Source organism: Eurosta solidaginis, chromosome 5 (assembly GCF_040869045.1).
Source record: "Eurosta solidaginis isolate ZX-2024a chromosome 5, ASM4086904v1, whole genome shotgun sequence".
Classification (NCBI taxonomy): Eukaryota; Metazoa; Arthropoda; class Insecta; order Diptera; family Tephritidae; genus Eurosta; species Eurosta solidaginis.
The window spans coordinates 58,107,402-58,129,129 of NC_090323.1; the positions used below are offsets into that span (position 1 = coordinate 58,107,402).

General features: G+C 39.2%; 1 protein-coding gene across 5 annotated transcripts in view; it reads left to right on the top strand.

Annotated features, from left to right (window-relative positions):
* Positions 1-21,728, top strand: part of LOC137253785 (ATP-binding cassette subfamily G member 4) — a 265,003-nt gene that overhangs the window by 203,908 nt on the left and 39,367 nt on the right. The window contains exon 1 of one of the 5 annotated variants that reach the window (XM_067791243.1): positions 1,932-2,317. The exons of the other annotated variants lie outside the window; for them this stretch is intronic. The gene's annotated coding sequence lies outside the window, so the exon portion shown is untranslated. Of the gene's footprint in view, positions 1-1,931; positions 2,318-21,728 lie in introns of those variants that run through there. 5 annotated transcript variants of the gene reach the window in all.

The following is a 21,728-nucleotide window of genomic DNA, read 5'->3' on the forward strand; positions in this document are numbered from 1 at the left end:
AAGTGTGTTTCTTAATGTTACTCGTTAAGGCAAAACGTACCGAGGATCCAAACATTGTGTAAAAGATCTGAATCCGTTATCTTCTACAATCCTAAAGGGTTGCATATCTGTGGCAATCATTCTAATTAAAGCACAATCCAGTTGTTTTTTCGCTCATCTACAGACTCAGACTTCCTTATGTTGTTGTTTGTTATGGAATCGCATTTTCGATGGAAGCAGTAAGGAAGGCGGTCGGCATGATGTGTTGGTGCACAGTGGCTAGTCATTGTCGGCTGGGGTGGGTCCTTGCCAACCTTACTGTTCCTGCGCCATAAACAGAAAAAAAGGTCATATCATGTCTTTAAAAAAAACTGACAAAAGCGCAGAACTAATTCAAAACGCTCAAATGGACTAAAACAACATCCGGTCGAACCGGATGTCACGGACAGGCCGTTAAACATTCAAAAATTTAAAATTCAAAAAAAGAAACTTCAAAAAACTAAGCGCAAAAAAAAATTACCGAACCGGTCATGGCCGGTTACCAACGTTGAAAATCAAACTAAAAAAAAAAAAGGCTGAAAAATAAAAAATATAAATAGAAGGGCCGAATATATCTTGGGGGCGCCGCGGGTGTTATTGCGACGCCCGGTGCACATACCCACCCTCAAAATCCATGGCCACCGACGCACCTAAAATTTCGGTGGCCCCTTACCTGGTTTACCTAAGTGCCTTCTAAAAGAATGTAGACGCCAGCATTCCCATTCTAATTACAAGTTTATTCAGATATCATTATTTCTAAAGTATGTATGCTATGAAAGAAATATTTAAAGCTATACCTATATTTATGTCACCTCCTTTTTTTTTTGACAAGGGTTTTAAGCGCTTGGTGCAAAAAAATTGTAAATAAATGTGCTTATGAATAGTAGATAGATTACATACAAAGTAGAAATTTGGTTAAATGCCCTTTCTCTTTTCATTCACAAACCTATCTTAGGGCTGTACAGTTTGGATACAACTTCCGATAATTGGGGCCCCCTTACAAAATTAGTATGTTGTTGTAGTAGACTTATTTTGAGATTAACAAAACATCAATTCGGTATAACACATAGTATAATAACACTAATATGTACTATGTACTAAGAAAATTGTTATAAACGCAACTAAGACTAAATTTGGGGTAAATCATACTCCTCGAAGAAATTGTTTCAGATGTTCAAGTAAAACGTGAACTTTTAAATTCACAGAAAAATTAACGAAATCATTTACATGTTCAAGTAAAACGTGAACTTTTAAATTCATAGAAAAATTAACGAAATCATTTACCTGTTCAGGTAGAACGTGAACTTTTAAATTTATGGTAAAATTAACGAAATCGTTTTACATGCTCAGGTAAAACGTGAACTTTTAAATTTATAGTAAAACTAACGACATCGTTTTACCTGTTCGGGCAAAAAGTGAACTTTTAAATTTATAGTGAAATTAATGAAATCGTTTTACTTGTTCAGGTGAAACGTAAACTGTTTTGCATGTACCAGTCAGTGCTGGTATTGTTTTATGTTTAGTTCAACTCAGTCAAAAAAAATAAAATTAAAATAATAAAATGAAAGAACAAAGAAAACAATTCAGATTTGAAAGGTTTCATGTATGTATATAATAATATTACTTTAATATGTAAGTTATCACACCCATATTCCCAATACCCCCAATGGCGCACCCTTTACTCACGTTGCCGTGCATGTGAGTTTGTTGGCCAATATAGAACTTTCGCTGACGTAGTCCACGCGCAAGCGAATGGTAACACAACACGATCAACAACCCGTGAAAAATGCAGCATAGGCAATATTGACGTGCACGCACAACTCATCGATTACGAAATATTTGATGGTGGTGGGATCTGCAACGTTAACATAAGTAGCGTAGAGTTAAAGGTTTCATGGGAAGAAGTAATTATGTTTAGAGTTAGTTATGATAGTGAGTGCCACCAGTGCACAATAAATTTGTCTTGCGAATTTGAATTGAATTCTTGTGTTTGATTTAACCATTGGCGAACTGCTGGTTCGTCACAACTTTAATTTTTTAAAGGTTCCTATCCTGGGAACTGTAAGTGGCGCCCGAGCAATCGGTGCGAAGTGCTTGTTCTAAGTGAAAGAGGAAGTGAACTAAAACCCAGATAAAGAAAAAACTGGGTAAAAAACAATAAACAAATCTTCAACACGTTGAAAAAGTTCTAAGTGAAAAAGAGTGAACTAGCAAAGGGAAAATACAGATAAATAAATTTTTTCCTTACGAAAATCTCAATAAGTTTCAACCAAAAAGTTCCAATGAGATATTGGATCTTGTGAGTATAAACTAATCCCTGCTGTATATTTCTTTTCTTATTTTTTCACAGAGATAAAACCATGGACGCAGACGAGGTGAAGAAATCGCTTACGGAACAGAATGGCGCCATTAACGCCATACTAGCCCAACTCAAAAAAATTGACCAACGACTCAAAGGTGTAGAATCAAAGAACAGCGATGAATCCTTGTCTGGATTGAGTGATAATTTGGAAAGGCTAGAGGCTCAAGTGCGGGAAGTGCGAAGGCAGTCTTCGGACACCAGGGAAGAACTAATAGTAGAGCCATTAGTGAGTCCTCGGACAGAGAGTGAACTGGCGGAGGTCGCTAAGTTACCCGACTGTGTAAAAGAATTACAGGTATTCGATGGATCACGGGAGCACTACGGCTCCTGGGCCCATAGCGTCGAACAAGTTATACGTGATTATGAAATAGTGCGGCATAAGCCAATATACACTGCTATCTTAAGGCAAATTAGAGGGAAGATTAGGGGCGCGGCAGATTCTGCGCTGCTGGCGCACAATATCCTAGATTCGGACTGGAGGAGGATAAAGGAAATCCTCTCTCTGCATTACGAAGACATTAGGGACATAGAAACGTTAGAGCAACAACTGACACTAATGTCGCAAGGACGGCAAAAGATGTCCGATTTTTATGCTCAAATGCAGAAACAGCTTTCTTTAATGACAAATACAATAAAGGTAGACAAATACGTACACGGAGAAACCATAGAGGCATTGGCCGAGGCTCACCGCCGAAGGGCGTTAGACGTCTTCATAAGAGGGCTAAACGGAGATCTTCCTGCCCTGCTTCTTGTCCAAAACCTGAAAACTCTACCTGAGGCATACTCTGCATGCCTCAAAATTTTGAATGTGGATCGCAGGAATGCAATCTACCGCCCACCCGTCCACAGGGATAATAGAAATGACAATTATCAACTTTCAGCTTCAAAATTTTTTTCCTGCAATGGAAGAAATTATCCTAATTTAGACAATTCGGGCCGCAGCTGGAGAGATAACAACCAAACAAGGCAACGGCCCTCTTACCCAAGCTCAGGTCAAACGAAATTGAGCAATCAGTCCACCCCAAGTTGGAGAAACAACACGGTAGTAAGAATGAATGCCGAACCATGTTCACAGAGCCGACAAAGAGGCAACAGCACGTTCTCTAAATACGACAATACAAAAAGGGGGGTAAGTTCTACAAGCTACCAAGGATATGCAAACAAAACCCCGAGTAAGCAACAGAAATTATTCCATCTGATTCCAGTAGACGAAGAAGAGAGCCCGAGCACCTCAACCAACAACAACAGCGAACAAACAACAGGCGATCAGGTAAATTTTACCATGGGAGCATCGTGTCCGGCGTACCGTATTTAGAATACGCTACACAAGATTTGGGTATTCTAGAATTTTTAGTGGATACGGGGGCGAATAAAAATTATATAAGTGAACGCATAGCACAAAATACTTCACCGGTAGAAAAGCCGTTTCATGTAATCTCCGCGGGTGGAACTATAAAGGTGGACAGGAAAATATGTGGACACTTCTTTAAATTTGTAGGCAAAGACCTACTCACCACCTTTTTTGTTCTCCCAGGCCTCAAATCGTTCGACGGAATAATAGGCGACGATACGTTGTCAGAAATCAAGGCAGTCTTAGACCGGGAACTGAATGTTCTCATTTTAAAACCAGACATTCTGCTGCCTCTTAAACGAAAAAAAGCGCAGCAGGTGAATAGTATCAGTACAAATATCCCCCTTGATAATAATATTACCCACTTTACAAGAAATAAGCTATACCAGATACTAGAAAAATATGAAATTTTGTTCGGACCGGTCGACCGAAGCATGGAAATCCACACCAATGTCCAGGCAGAGATTAAAACTGTAACCGAGAACCCCATCTATACAAAAAGCTACCCCTACCCCGTTAATATGCGCGAGGAGGTGGAAAAGTAAATCCGGGACTTACTATCAGAAGGCATAATTCGTCCTTCCAAGAGTCCCTACAATTCACCCATATGGATCGTACCAAAGAAATCTCAATCCGATGGAGAAAAGAAATATCGAATGGTCATTGACTTTAAGCGGCTAAACGCCGTAACAATCCCCGATACGTACCCTATCCCTGATATCAATGGCACTATCGCGAGTCTTGGTAATGCGAAATTTTTCACGACACTCGACCTTACTTCGGGATTCCACCAAATCCCAATGAAGGAGAGCGACATCGCAAAAACCGCATTTTCCACAATGAATGGAAAATATGAATTTTTGCGGCTTCCTTTCGGTCTGAAAAATGCACCATCTATCTTCCAGCGCATGATAGACGACGTGCTAAAAGAATACATAGGTCGTATTTGTTTCGTATATATCGACGACATCATAATTTTCAGCAGAGACGAAGCTACACATTTAAGGGGCATCGACACTATCCTTGCCAGGCTTTTGATTGCGGGTCTTAAGGTCAACCTTGAAAAGACGCAATTTCTGAAAAGAAGTGTGGAATTTTTGGGGTACATCGTGACTCCCGAAGGAATACTCCCTGACCCAAAGAAAGTCAATTCCATTAAAACATGCTGCCTCCATCGAACCTAAAAGAACTCAAGAGCTTTCTAGGGCTAACTTCATATTATAGGAAGTTTATTCGCGATTACGCGAAGATAGCAAAGCCACTTACCAACCTTACGCGAGGGGAACATGCACAAGTAAGGGCAACTCAATCGAAAAAGGTGCCGATTACCTTGAACGATGAAGCCCAAGAAGCATTCGCGAATCTCAAGGAGATATTGACGACCTCCGAAGTCTTGACCTTCCCTAACTTCGATAAATCCTTCAACCTGATGACGGACGCTTTCGATTTCGCTATTGGTGCAGTACTATCACAAGACCACGATGGCAAGTACAAACCCATAGCGTTTATATCGCGGAGTTTATCCACTACGGAAGAAGCATACGCAACAAACGAAAAAGAAATGCTTGCTATCGTTTGGACTTTGGACAACCTCCGGAACTACCTCTATGGTGCTAACAAGATACGTATATTTACTGACCACCAACCGTTAACTTTCTCTCTAAGCAATCGTAATTACAATGCCAAGCTAAAACGTTGGAAGGCTAGGATTGAGGAATACAATTACGAGATAATCTACAAACCAGGGAAATCTAACGTCTCGACTCAAAACTCAAGCAAACCCACTCACAACATCAACATCCGAAGCCGCCAGTCGGAACGCAACCACAGGAGCAACAGCGAACTCTGAAAGCGAGGACGATGATACGATCCACAGTGCAGAACAGGACAATTCTGACCTCATACCGTTCGTTGAAGTGCCCCTTAACGTATTTAGGAACCAGCTTGTATTTAGGGGCAGACTAGAAATATTTGAAGAACCTCATCCAGGTTACTCGAGACACTACTTAAAGATAGAAGGTATCACTGAAGAGAAGCTTATTAGGGTACTCAAAGAGAAGCTTAGGCCGAATGTTGTCAACGGCATTAAAATGCCAGAAGGTAATCTAGGGCTGCTCCAAAAAGTATACCTAGAGAATTTTATGCAATATAAAATCCGTGTAACTCAGTCTATTGTAGAGGATTTGAGAGATCCTGATAGGATTTGCGAGATAGTGTGGGCAGAGCACAAAAGAGCTCATCGCAACGCCACCGAAAATAAAAAGCAAATCTTAGAGAAATACTACTTCCCAAAAATGAACAGCATCATTAAGAAATACGTCTCGTCCTGCGAGACGTGTAAAATTAGCAAATACGATAGACATCCAAATAAACCAGAATTATAAAACACACCTATCCCATCACGTCCTTGTGAAATTATTCACGTGGACATATTTGAAATACAAGGAGAGAAATATCTCAGTTGTATTGACAAATTTTCAAAATTTGCGAAACTCTTTCACTTGCGAAACAAGTCTACTTTGCACCTTAAGAACAAAATAGTGAAACTCCTACACTATTTTACGACCCCAGATATCCTAGTGACCGACAACGAGCGCGGTATGATTAGTCCAATTATACAGAACCTCTTGGAATCATTAGGGGTTAGGTTGTATCGCACACCGACCCAGAGAAGCGAAGTGAATGGTCAGGTGGAAGGACTACATTCCACTTTAATCGAAATCATCAGGTGCCTAAAGGCAGATAACGCAAACCTTAAAACAAAGCAGTTAGTAACCATAGCAGTAGATCGATATAACAATTCTATCCATTCTGTTACAAACCGGAAGCCCAGCGAAATATTTTTCAACCGCGCAAGAGCTTCCAACTACCAAGAACTTCTAGAAAAAAGTAGGAAGACCAATGAATATTTGAAAACTTTGTTGACAGAAAAGCAGCAAGCCCAGATTGAACGACATAATAGGAAAAGGTCTTTACCTGAACGTTATGACGAAAATGATGTCATATACGTGAAGGACAACCAGATCAAGGGTAAACAAAAACCCATATATAGAAAGGAAATTGTCGCAAAGGATAACAGGGTATCAGTAACCACAGTAAAAAAAAAATATGAGACTTTATACCCTTCGCCTAATCCGTTGAGTGAAAAAAAGAAAAAAATTATCCTCTTCGCCTAATCCGTTGAGTGAAAAAAAAGAAAAAATTATCCTCTTCGCCTAATCCGTTGAGTGAAAAAAAAAAGAAAAAATTATCCTCTTCGCCTAATCCGTTGAGTGAAAAAAAGAAAAAACTTTTTTAAATTTTCCTTTTTTCTTTTATTTATTGCCAAAGGAAAGAAGGGAAATGAAAAATTATAGAACAAAAAAGTATAAATAAAAACAATAAACCATTCTTTTTTATCCTTTCATATTTTTAAATTTTGTTTCCCTTTCCCCCACTAATCAAAATTACAACTTACAAATCTTTTAACCGCAATTTAGAGTCACATTTTTTGCTCACCGCACAAGAAATGGGGAATACACTTAAACAAGAAAACAAATTATTTTTTCCCATTTTAAAGACGTAATAAGGGAAAAAATAATAATTGAAGAAAAACTACCACCCTTTTATTTTTTATCCTTTTTTTTCTCTCGACTAATCACAATGACAATGAAAACTATTCCTATAGATATTGTACTAAACATGTATCGAAATATTTACTAAACATTTATCGAAATTTTTAATTCTAAAAACATAAATAAATATATAAAAGCTACTAACACACTAAAAAATATTTTATCTAAGCAAGAAGACCAAAGCTATGCATAATAATAAAATGTCAAAATAAAATCCCTTTCTGTAAACCTAGCACTAATAACTACATTTACAGCCCTAAAGGCAAAATTAAATTTTTCTTTTCTCACACTAGTTAGTAAAAACTACAAATCCTAACAAAATTTTTAAGTAACTTAGGAATTACTTTACTAACACACTAACAAGAATAACATCCTTGCAGATTCTCACTGCTGGCACCAGCCATCAGCGCCCTTCATATTTTCCACTATAAAGAACCCATCATAACCATCCAGGACGGAAATGGGTGGATCATTGGCGGATCATTCAAGCTGATTCACGCTATCAACCTCCAACAATATGCTACAATTACCATGCAGATGGAAGAATTGACAAGCCGGCTAATGAAGCGAACCGACGACAAGATTTTGGCTTAACTCTACATTAACCAAACACTAGAGCGAATCCAGGAATTAACGGGCAACACAAACAAAGTTAGGAAAACCCGCTCAATCGATTGGCTGGGCTCAGCATGGAAATGGTTGGCAGGGTCACCCGACGCAACCGACTGGAATAATATTCTCCGCAGCCAAAACGAAGTAATTGAGAGCAATAACCACCAATATAAAGTTAACAAGAAGCTTTTTACGGCCACCCAAGACATCGTGAAGAAAATTGACGAGGTGATGGACCGCACAAACTATGTTACAAAAGAGAACGAGGCAACTGAATTTGATCAAAATGTACTGCACAATATCCTGCTCGTTCGCGAAGAGGTCAACGAAATAGTGCGGACATGCCAGCTGGCAAAAAGTGGTATTGTCAACACAAACTTACTTGACAATGACGAGATCAATCAGGTGCTGTCGGAAATGGAGACCCTTCCGTACGAAAATATAATCGAAGCAATTGAGTACGGTCAACCGTCAGTATATACAAATGGGACACTGCTTCTCTATGTGCTCTCAATGCCGAAGGTAACAGCCAAAAAATATAATATGCTGATCACTCGCGCCGGCATATACGGACACAAACAGCTGGACCTACCGTTTGACAGGATGCTCGTAAACCAAGAGGAAACTTACGGGTTGACGGGTAATTGTATACTAATCAGTTCATCTACAGTATGCAGGTCAGACTCCTTATCAAAATTGGATGAAGATAGCTGCATACCACGATTACTAAAAGGGGGAGACGCTAGCTGCCAATTCACCAGGAGAAATGGATCGACTATTGAATTGGTAAACGACAATACGATATTCCTCTCGAATTACCAAGGCATGATCAGGAGCAATAATTCCACAAACACCATCAACGGCACCTACGTCATCCAACTAAACAACGAAACTATCAAGATCGGTGACCAAGTTTTCTCCAGCAACCAAGCCATAACAGTGCAGGCTCTGCCAGCCATCCTTTCAAAGTTAAAAATCATACAATGAAGATAAACCTGGAATATGTCCACGATATCACAATGGACAACGCAAGGTATCTGGTATACGTTAATGAAAAAATCAATTTGTCTCTCATTACAGAAGCCCTAACAGTATTCGGAATAGTCGTGGCCGCTGCTATCCTATGGAGATGGTACACTAGAAAGCTAAACCTTCCAGAAATATTCGAACACGGGGCATATCGTACAAAGGCCAATACGATCACGAAGGACACATCTACATTTGAGCTTGATTACTCAGGAACTAGCCAACCAACAGGGAGCCTTGACCACTCCATACCTACCATAAACCTTTCACGTTTTTCGTTTGATCTGCGGGACGCAGATCTTTAAAGGGGGAGGAGTTATCACACCCATATTCCCAATACCCCCAATGGCGCACCCTTTACTCACGTTGCCGTGCATGTGAGTTTGTTGGCCAATATATAACTTTCGCTGACGTAGTCCACGCGCAAGCGAATGGTAACACAACAACCCGTGAGAAATGCAGCATAGGCAATATTGACGTGCACGCACAACTCATCGATTGCGAAATATTTGATGGTGGTGGGATCTGCAACGTTAACATAAGTAGCGTAGAGTTAAAGGTTTCATGGGAAGAAGTAATTATGTTTAGGGTTAGTTATGATAGTGAGTGCCACCAGTGCACAATAAATTTGTCTTGCGAATTTCAATTGAATTCTTGTGTTTGATTTAACCATTGGCGAACTGCTGGTTCGTCACAACTTTAATTTTTTAAAGGTTCCTATCCTGGGAACTGTAAGTTGTATAAATTTATTTTTGACATATATTCATGTAGAATGAAGCAATTTAAGTTCCACTGCAAATTTTATGATTTGTAAGTTAAACTCGACAATGCATCCAGTTGAGGTTGATAATGAAAAAAAGCAATAAAGTAGATGCTATATTGATTATTCACAATTTACAAGGGCATGCTGCAGTTAGTAAGATGGCAGTAAGCAATGAAAATTTGCATGTACTGTAACTTACATTATCACTAAATTTAACAGTTTGCTGATAAAGATTATAGAAAATAGTATATATTTTTTTTTTTGTTGATAATGTAAGTTAATTTGCATTACTCGTTAATTGCATCCCTTAATATAAATTTAATGCGTTTTAACTGATAATGCAATTGAACTTGAATTACCAATAAAACTTTATTCCTTACAGAGACAATATCAATACCGTTTGCTCATTCCAAAAACATATCCGCAACAATTGCATTAATTAAAAAGTAATAGTAAAATTTTACTGTAACGCAAAGCAACTTTTAATACCTGAAACTTTTTTTTTTGTTTCACGGGCAGTACAAATTGCCTACCTATGACCATTAAGATATGTTTTGTTTCTTTTCTTTTTTATTTTAATTTTCAGCTTTTTTTTTTTTGCAATTTTATTTTTCAGCAGTTTTTTTTTTGAATTTTGATTTTAGAGTTAGTAACCGGTCATGTCCGGTTCGGTAATTTTTGTTGCGTTAGATTTTTTTTTTTAATTTGAATTTAAATTTTTGAATGTTTAACGGTCTGTCCGTGACATCCGGTTCGACCGGATGTTGTTTTAGTTTGAATTTATAAGCGTTTTGAGTCGGTCTCTGCGCTTCTGTCAGTTTTTTTTGAATTTGACAGCTCTTGGTTTTGATAGGCATGATAGGAATTTTTTTCTATTTATGGCGCAGGAACAGTAAGGTTGGCAAGGACCCGCCCCAGCCGACAATGACTAGCCACTGTGCACCAACACATCATGCCGACCGCCTTCCTTACTGCTTCCACCGACGATGCGTATCCATAACATGTTATTAGGTTCAAAAAAGGATTATATAAGAGATGTCGATGAACACATTTCCATCAACGTTGGATGTGACCGCTTCAAGCGATTTAACAAATTGGTTGTATTTCATTTTTTCCGTACGATTTGCATTTCGCAGAATCGCCCTGCACTTGATTAAAATACTTCCGGACAACAGATCTGCGAATCTTTGGATTACTTATAAGATTGAATTCCCCTTCAGTCACTTTAAATTGTCTTATTCGAATCTAAAACTGTGGTATTAATTTTGTACTGAACACAATATCATAACACAAAATAGATAAATACATGTTCAATATATTGCTTGCCAGAAGTGCGAATAAATTTCATCTCCTTTCTTTCGAAGCCTCCACCACAATAAAGCTGAATTTATAAAAACAAAAATTACAGAATATGTACACTAGACTGGGTTGGTCCCCATACAAAAAAAAAGTTGCTAATGTCCGCCCCTAAATTTAAAGATTATGTTGAGAGGGTTTCGGAAATTTTTATTTTTATTTTTTTTTTTTGATCCTTCGAAATACAGCCGAAAAGGTTTTTTCGTTGTAACTTGGTTATTTGAAGTCCGATTTTTAAAATTGATACGTCATTATTTTGGCCTTGAGAAACTTCACATTTCCGTTTAATGTCCTTTTAAGCAATGAAGTCGTTTTCACATGATTAGGTCAGCTAACAAAATTTTACCCCCCTAATGTATCCCTTTTTCCTTACCACACGAAAGTACTTAAAAATTCAAGAAAATGTTGCTTTGAAAACATATTACTAAAATAATAAACAAATAAGTTATAGCACTTTCAATATTTATTGCAACTTATTTTACCTGATTCTTATTATACTTAGACCTGAAACTCATATCATATCATGTGGACCAAAGCTTACCTACACCGGCAGAGAGGTTACAGCCGCTTAGGTGCTCCTCCAATTTTGCCCGCTGACGCAAGCAATCTGATGCGTTGGTTTATATCCCTTTTTTGGGGGTCGCCGGGATCGAACTGTCTTTCTACTATTGTCGGATTTGCATATGATCTGCCACTAACTTCTGTCCATGCATTTCGTTTTGATTTACCATCGCTTCAGCGAGTGCTGCACCCTATTTTGCCATCTAAGCGGCTTTTTCGTTACCCTCTATTCCTTTATGACCGGGAACCGAGTATAGATGTATGGTCCGGCATGAGCGACATTTTTCCAATACTTCTTTGCATTTAACCACTTACTTAACCTTAATCACCGCCTGACTATCAATATATATATATGTGACCCGGCCTATGAAAAGGTGGCTTATGACTCAAAAAAGAAATTGCGAGAAACAGCTGTTAAAGATAAAAAAACTATCGAAACCAGAAAAAAGTGGAAAATTTTGTTTGAGTCATAAACAACCTTTTTATAGGTCGGGTCACATATATATATGTACATACGCGACTGCAGCTTAAGCACGCTTCCGCGAGAATTTCTGCTGCTTTCATCACTGCTATAATTTCTGCCTGAAAGACGGTGTAGTAATCTTGCCAGCATGCCACATGCCACCTCCGCCTTACCCCAACAGTCAGTTATATAACAACAGCCTGTATCATATCCTTATTTCTGGATCAATACAGTAAACAGAAGACCCGACCCCTTCCTTTAATGTGGAAGCATCGGTAAACACGTGTATAGTATGTTCAGCCATTTCTGCACCCTGACGCCAACCCTCTGGCTAAGAACTCTTTCGAAGCGCAGGCATGGAACCATATATTCCGTTAGGTCGATATTAGATGGCGCTTTACTACTATGGCCATACGGCCTGCACTTGTACAGAGCGTTTTACACACTGTCCAATTTCCTCACCAACTCACAAGGAATATAAGTAATTTTTTTTTGCCTACCTGCATACCCCTGTTTGTTTCAATACTTATTGAACACTTGCAGAAGACTGACAATCACAAAATCACCATAACAGTCAACCAGCTGATTAGCAGGAATAGTTTTGGAAACTGGAAAAAAAATAGATAGTTTTTTTGGTTGGCGGGCTTTTTTAGCGGTCTGGGGTTGCTGTTTCTTTTTTCGGTCTGGAGCTGCTAAGCAGGTAACATCACAACAAAAGTGGTCGTCGAAATATTACCACCGAACTGGGAATCTGGTTCCACCAGAAAAAAAGAAAAAAAAACACCTAACCGAAACCTTTAGACGTTTCACTGCTCCTCTACATTGTTGCAATCGAAATTGCACATAAACTTTCGGAAGCTGCCTCACCGTTCGACGCCAGCGGCTTGATCATACCACACGAGTGATTCTCATGTGACCATTTCTTCACGGGGCGCTGTATTTGAAACCACACCTGAAATAATTATAAATTGCCTCATCAATCAAAGATTCACCACCTGGCACAAACTGCTTTGGCCAGATTATTTCGTGCATAGGAGTATTAGAAGTGCGGGCCCTCCTGAAACTTTCTTAAATACCTCAGCACGCAAGGATTCCTTGTACGCACAGCACGCAAGTTGCCCAGGAATTATACAGATAAGCCATGGGATCTAATAAACTTTATTGATATAGAAGTATAAACTATGTATCACACTCACTGAACATTCCCTACCTAAATTATGCAGCCTTACACTGTTCATTGTAACTATAAGGGCACAGTCCCAATATGCTTCGAATGATATACAGAAAATAATATATATGTTAGTATCCCTCGCTCAAAAGAGGATTAAACGTGACTCAAAACTAAGCTAGTTGTACATAAATGAAAGATGTAAAATAGGACGAGATCAAAAAGAAAAGGGGGACTCATGTAACCGTATAAATGCCTTATAAAGTGTGTAAACGTATAAATTTATCTAGTTTACGCACGAGCTGTCAAATTTTGTATGAAAAATCATTTACACAATTTGTATAAATTTACGTGCACATTTCATTGTGTAAACGCGGTAAACTCAAAGGAATGCAACCTTGCAGACTTTACAGACGGCATTTTCATCAAAAATCTCCAACATCAGCAAGTAAAGGCGTTTTAGTTTTGATTTTTCACTTAGTCTTGGCATTTTTTAATTTGTGTAACAATCAAAAAATGTTGTTCGGCAATAATACAGCTGATAAACAATCAAGTTTATCAAGAGTATTACTAGGTGCGTTCATATAACAGCGTGTGTAAATGGATATAATTTTACACCTTATAAGTTTATATGCTATCATGAGTCCCCCTAAAGGCTAGTAAGAATTTTGTTAGTAAAATTAAAAGGAGCCAGACTTCCCTCAGTGAATTCATTCATTTTTGTATACTTATAAGCTGTGCTATCCATATATATCTATACATATATATATATATATACGCGTGTAGGTATATCACCATCTTTTTCACATAAAGTGGTATCCGAACCCATTTGTATCCCTACGTGGTGAAAGAATAACTCAAACGTAGGTTTGGTTTTATTATATACATATTTGCATAGATGTATACTTACATACATGTATGTACATATGTACGAGTGTGCAATCCGTATTCAGCTTTAGTTTGTTACAAATTGGTTTCATTTGTATTGGCTCTGGAGAAGTTCGCCAATGTCAGATATGTATGAATAGTCTCAGAAAGTCATTACCCATTATTTTTGGTTCTTCTTATCAGTAAGCATACACTTGCGTCCCAGTATCCAAGGGTACCCTAGGGCTTCTTTTTTTTGGACAAATGCTACGTGATTAAGAAACCGCGGTTTGAATAAGTATGTACATATATTGAGGTAGGTCAATAGTTACTTTTGGTTTTACCCCCCAAGAAAAATCGTTACTCATACTAGATATCGTGTAACGCTTACGATATAAGTTAGTTGATTTTTGTAAATGAAGATTTTGATCACCGATAAATAATAGAAAAAGAAAACAAAAGCTAAAGCGTATTAACGTATTCTAAAATAACTAAGTGTAAGCAACTAAATGATAAGTACAAATGTGAATTATATTAAATAAAGTTAGCTATGGAAGTTTAATTTGAAAAATGATGGTCTGATTCCTTAGGAAATGTGGGTGGTAACTAATGGGGCTTCATCACCAGCTAAAAGCCATGGAAGGGAGGGCAGAGGGCAGCCGTCCGGTATTAACTGCGCTGCGAAGGTAAGGGGGAGCGGATTGGTAGTCGTGGAAAAGTACCAGTGAAAGTGTAAGTTTTAGGTTTAGGTTTTAAATGTGTGCAAGAGTAATTTATCTTGTTGACCTTGTTGGCGAGGGTGTGCTTTACTCACATCTATGTTTTTGGGAACTCACGCTGCTGAAGCTCCGGGATTAAGCCAGTGCACACGCCATAGTTGTAGGTAGTTGAAGGGCGCTCCTGAATGAGGAAGAAGGCGATAACGTCAAGGGGTACATAACAGATAAAATGGTGCCCAATCGTGTGGGGCACAGGCATGCACGGTACGTGTAGATAGCCGTAGACGCTTGGTGCCTCAGATAAATTCCCTCTTGGATTATGTCCTCTCGTCTGTCTGATTGTATTAAATTTTTTTTTGTAAGGAAAATGAAAGCAGGAATATCAAGTGTTTAGGCTTAAGGCTAGGTTAAAGCTAGGCCACTTGACCAGCTTTTCATACTGTAAGTTTTATTGCGATTCGAGGTTAGTTTTCTTGAGCAGTCTATCCATACTCATAAATCTTTTTGGTGGAAATGCTGATCTTCAAGGCTATATGCTTAAAGAACAGACCGCATAAGGAATTGGGTAGGAACGACTTTCGAGAATAGTCCTTTTTTTCAGTCCTGAGTTCAGATGATTATTAACTTTGGGTTATTCGGAATTTAGCTGTAGTAAGACTATATGTCTTCTCGCTTACCAATGGCTTAAAAGATAGTCAGAACTTATGATTTTCATCACTTCAATTTCTCGTTGATGACAATAATTCACTGGTAACCATTCACTATTAACCCGTAACCTATTTTACCGATAAGTACCACCACATGACCTGGAATTCAGACCATATTTCGTGATTGATTTGTTATACCTATAAAATTTATTAGTGGTAAATTTTTGTAAGAAATTCGTTGAATTAACAAGTACAGAGATTGAAATATGCAGAAGTTGCTTGCATTTCTTGTGAGATATAACTCTTTGCATATATCTATGTAAAGATTGAACGGTAGCAATTTTGGCTTTACAATTGTTTACAATTACATAGTTTTTTTTGAGCGGCTAAAGGACGAAGATAGAACCTTAGGCGGAATTTATACCTTCAACATAGCCACCGTTCCATACAATTTTTTTTGTTGGCAGAAAATGTCGTTAAGACATAGCAACGAAAATTTGCAGTTGCAAGCAAATACCTGTCTTGTATGTCGGTGTATCTTTACAGGCGGGGATGAAACCTTGAAAACTGCATGTTCACATACATTTCATAGAACTTGCTTATTAGGTTGGTTGAAGCAATACCCCTCTTGTCCCCAGTGTAGAACTAGATGTAACAGTCGAGATTTGTCTCGATCTGGCCCTCGACCAAAATCATATAACATGTCACAGCGAAATACCAACAACTCACCGAAAGCCACGCCTGAATCTGCAGGAGCGGCAGGAAACCTCGAGGCTGCCGCAGCCATAAACAGATCTCAGGGGGAAAACACTAACTCAGCTGCAAGTGCTGATAATAGCCAGGAAAGGGAAGATACTCGACTGCGAAATATAGTAGGTGCCGTCATTTCTGCAAGACAGGCTACTATGTTAGAAAATTTGGATACTCGCATATCACAGCTATAGAACAAAAACTAGAAGTGGCATTAACCAATGCTCTGGGTCGATTGAATTTAATAACTCCTACCAACGAAGCTCAAATCCCCACGGAACCACAGGTATCAGATGAGCAAAACGTAACTCATCAGGGTAACACGCCACAACAGAATCGACATACAACGAACTCGACGCCAGTCTGGGTCCAAGATCCTAACAGGTCCAGAGACAATTTTAATCGACAGCTAGAACAGTTTAGATTTAGTGACATGTCGAGTGTACCGAACTCAAGCAAAATAGGACAACTCATTGCAAGCTGGGATATAAAATTTTACGGAACTTCTAAATTATCGGTAGACAACTTTCTATATAGAATTGAGTCCCAAGTAGTAGATACGCTAGGTGGAAACTTCAATTTGCTGTGTGAGCATGTTCAAAGTCTGTTCATCAAAGACGCCAAAGATTGGTATTGGCGATACAGACGTTCTGTTGAACGGGTGACATGGCCAACCCTGTGCCAAGCACTGCGGACAAACTTCCAATAGCACAAAAGCGACGCGGAAATAAAAGAACTGATTCGTGCTAGGAAACAGGGCCTTAGCGAAAGTTTCGACGATTTTAGGAACTGTATCCTAAATATGGCTGAACCTTTACAAACGCCATTCCCAGAGTCGGAACTCGTTGAGATTTTACAAAGAAACTTACGCCCGCGCATCCGTCAACAACTGCTATATGTACCAGTTACATCGCTCGCTGAATTGCGGAGATTGTGCCTAAAAGGAGAGAATCTAGCAAACGAAATGTCAAAAGTTAATGTGACATCCGCGGTGTCTCAGACAAAACACCAAATGCACCTCCGCCAGATAAATGAGCTCTGCCATAGTAATGAAACAATTGAGGAAGAGGAGGAGTTGGTTGAAGTAGATGCAATCACTAAACACCTTAATACCACTAAGCTGGAGTGTTGGAACTGCCGTAAGGAAGGACATCGGTATTTCGACTCTCTGGCCGATAGGACGATATTTTGTTACGGTTGCGGTTTGCCGGAAGTATATAAACCAAATTGTGTGAAATGTAATCCGGGAAACTTACTAAAGAGCGAGGCTTCAGTCCCGAATCCTCGCCTCGACCAAAAGAGGAAGATGTAAAGAAATTGCTTGTACGCTATAATGAGCTTACAGAAGACAACCCCAATGTAACTAAAATAATTCCCTATGATGTGCGATTAAAAAGCTATAATGCCAAACGTACACAAATTTTTAATGACGACAAGAGTAATTCGAATAAACGTCATATACGATCGTCCACTCGCCTAAGGAATTTTTGGAAAAACGTAAAAAGTCAGAGGAAAATACTAAGTAATATTATTTGTTCAGTTCAACAACAGGCTAACGATATAAGGCCATACGCGGAAATCGAAATTTTCGATGAAAGATACATGGGGTTACTTGACAGTGGAGCCCAGGTATCTTGCCTAGGTAGCTCGTTAGCTGAAGAATTATATAAAACTAGGAATTTAGGGCAACATAAAGTTACGGTATGTACGGCGGATGGGCGCAATCAAATAGTGGTCGGCAATATAGAAGTCGATGTAAAATTCAAAAACCAAGTTGAGAAAATAAAGTTTTTTGTTATTCCGAGCATTTCTCAAAAAGTAATACTAGGTGTCGATTTTTGGGTGAAAATGCAAATTGCTCCACATGTAGTTTCGGAAATTAAAAGCTCCTTCGGTGTCAACTGCACCGAAGAAAATACTATTCCCCTGTCTGAGGAGCAAAAGCGGCTACTTGCGTCTGTCGTTAATCGTTTTCCTAGTTTTGAGAAAGAGGGCTTAGCAAAGACCCATTTAATGGAACATATTATTGAGATCGAGGCTAACGCACGCCCAATCAAACAAAGGTATTTTCCCATATCACCTGCCATTGAGAAACTAGTTCACGAAGAGTTCGATGAAATGCTTCGGTTAGGAGTAATTGAAGAATCGCCAAATAGCCCCTGGTCTAGTCCCGTAATACTAGTCAAGAAACCTAACAAAGTGCGACTTTGCCTGGATTCAAGGAAAGTTAACGCGTTGACTATTAAGGACGCCTACCCGCTCCCACACATCGACGGCATCCTCAGCAGATTGCCCAAGGCTAAGTTTATTAGTTCGCTAGATTTACGTAGAGCGTTCTGGCAAATCCCACTAGCCAAAAACAGTAGGGATTTTAAGTGTTTCACCGTCCCAAATCGCCCACTATAAAGATACCGGGTAATGCCTTTCGGGTTATGTAACGCGCCGCAAGCGTTGTGTAGATTAATGGATCGAGTCGTACCACCTTATCTCAAAGACCAAGTATTTGTATACCTGGACGATTTGCTGATAATTTCCGAAGACTTTGAAGCCCATCTGAAAATTTTGTCCGATATTGCACACCACCTACGAAAAGCGGGTCTAACAATAAATGTGCAGAAGAGCAAGTTCTGTATACGCGAAGTTAGGTATCTAGGCTATATCGTAGGTGAAGGAATCTTACGCACTGACCCCGACAAAATCGTGTCCGTCGTAAATTTCCCAGCACCCTCGAACGTAAAGCAACTGAGGCGATTCCTAGGAATGGCTGGATGGTATAGAAGATTGGTTGACAATTTCGCGGCATTAACTACACCCCTCACGAACATGCTGAAGAAGAGTAGAAGATTTGAATGGAACGAAAACGCCCAAATTGCCTTTGACGCCTTAAAAGAGAAACTCTGCTCAGCTCCCGTTTTAGCTAATCCAAATTACAAAAAACCATTTATCATACAATGTGATGCTAGTAGACTGGGTGTTGGTGCGGTTCTGTCTCAGAAAAACGAAGATGGAATCGAGGTACCAATAACATACTTCTCCCAAAAATTGAACAAGGCACAAACAAATTATAGCGTTACGGAGCTTGAATGTTTAGCGGCCATACTAAGCTTAAAAAAATTTAGAGCCTATGTCGAAGGACAAGACTTCACAATTGTAACAGACCACGCTAGCCTTCAATGGCTGATGCGACAATCGGATTTGTCTGGCCGATTGGCTCGATGGTCCTTAAAGCTCCAAGGCTTCCGATTCAGAATTGAACATAGGAAAGGATCTCAAAATGTCGTTCCAGACTGCCTCTCGCGTCAAAACTTTGAAGAGCTAGTAGAAAGGAATGAAATGAATGAGCTCGAGGTCCATCCTCTGATTGATTTGGAGTCCCCCGAATTTGAATCTGATGACTACAAGAAGTTGAAGCAACATATTAGAACGAATGAATCTCGCCTACCCGACTTGAAAATTGTCGACAGACATGTCTATAAGCGTATTGACTTCCCAGATGGCAATCCAGAGTCGGAAACTTTTAATTGGAAGCTATGAGTTCCAAAGAGCTTAGTTAGGGAAATTATTGAAAATGCTCATTGTCCTTCCAACAAATGCCATGGTGGAGTTGCAAAGACCTTACAACGCTTGCGTATAAATTTTTACTGGCCAAATATCACTACAGACGTTAAAGACTTTGTGTCGAAATGCGTTATTTGTAAACAAAGTAAAGCTCCGAACACAACACTTCGTCCACCCATGACTACGACAAGCACAATCGAGCGACCATTCCAAAAACTATATATAGATTTGTTAGGACCTTATCCACGCTCCAAGAAAGGACATATCGGAATTTTAATTGTGTTAGATCATCTGACTAAATTTGTACTTTTACATCCTATTAAAAAATTTACGAGTGAACCAATTTGCAATTATTTGCTTGCACAGGTTTTTAGTAGTTACGGCACGCCAGAGATTATAATGAGCGACAACGGAAAGCAATTCAAGTCGGCGCAATTTAACAAGATACTAAGCGACCGTGGGATAAAGCACACATACACAGCACTGTACAGTCCTCAGGCTAATGCCAGTGAACGTGTCAACCGCTCTATTCTGCAGGGAATAAGAGCCTACCTTAAGACTGATCAGACACTATGGGATACCAACCTTCCTTACATAGCCGAGGCACTCCGGAGCTCATTCCATCAAGCAATCAAATGCACGCCGTACTTCGCTCTATTCGGACAGGAAATGATGACCAACGGGCAGGACTATGCTCTTTTGCGACAATTACAAAATTTAAGTGAACCCCTACTAGATAGAACGGATAGGCTTCAATGTATTAGGACATCCCTAACGGGAAATATTGCAAAAGATTTCGACTCATCAGCAAAGCGTTATAATCTCCGTAGCTCCACAAAAACCTTTTCTGAAGGAGATATCGTTTTCCGCAGGAATTTCGCCCAAAGCAATGCAAGCAAAAGGTTCTGTTCAAAATTTGCACCAAAATTCGTTAAAGCTAAGGTCATTGCGGTAAAAGGCAATTGCATGTTATTAACGTATTCTAAAATAACTAAGTGTAAGCAACTAAATGATAAGTACAAATGTGAATTATATTAAATAGTTAGCTATGGAAGTTTAATTTGAAAAATGATGGTCTGATTCCTTAGGAATGTGGGTGGCAACTAATGGGGCTTCATCACCAGCTAAAAGCCATGGAAGGGAGGGCAGAGGACAGCCGTCCGGTATGATCTGCGCTGCGAAGGTAAGGGGGAGCGGATTGGTAGTCGTGGAAAAGCACCAGTGAAAGTGTAAGTTTTAGGTTTGTTTAAATGTGTGCAAGAGTAATTTATCTTGTTGACCTTGTTGGCGAGGGTGTGCTTTACTCACATCTATGTTTTTGGGAACTCACGCTGCTGAAGATCCGGGATTAAGCCAGTGCACACGCCATAGTTGTGGGTAGTTGAAGGGCGCTCCTGAAAGAGGAAGAAGGCGATAACGTCAAGGGGTTCATAACACACTCGAGTTGACCCGAGGCCAAAAATGAAGGCATGCTTTATTAAAAATAAATAGGTCATTCAAACTGGGTTAACCAATTGTTTTTATTTATCTTTACAAACCCACAGTGCAGAATCGCAGTATTGCGCCATTTCCTTATTATTTTAACTTTTTATACTCAGTTGAGCAGAGCTCACAGAGTATATTAAGTTTGATTGGATAACGGTTGGTTGTACATATATAAAGGAATCGAGATAGATATAGACTTCCATATATCAAAATAATCAGGATCGAAAAAAAATTTGATTGAGCCATGTCCGTCCGTCCGTCCGTCCGTCCGTCCGTCCGTCCGTCCGTCCGTCCGTCCGTCCGTCCGTTAACACGATAACTTGAGTAAATTTTGAGGTATCTTGATGAAATTTGGTATGTAGGTTCCTGAGCACTCATCTCAGATCGCTATTTAAAATGAACGATATC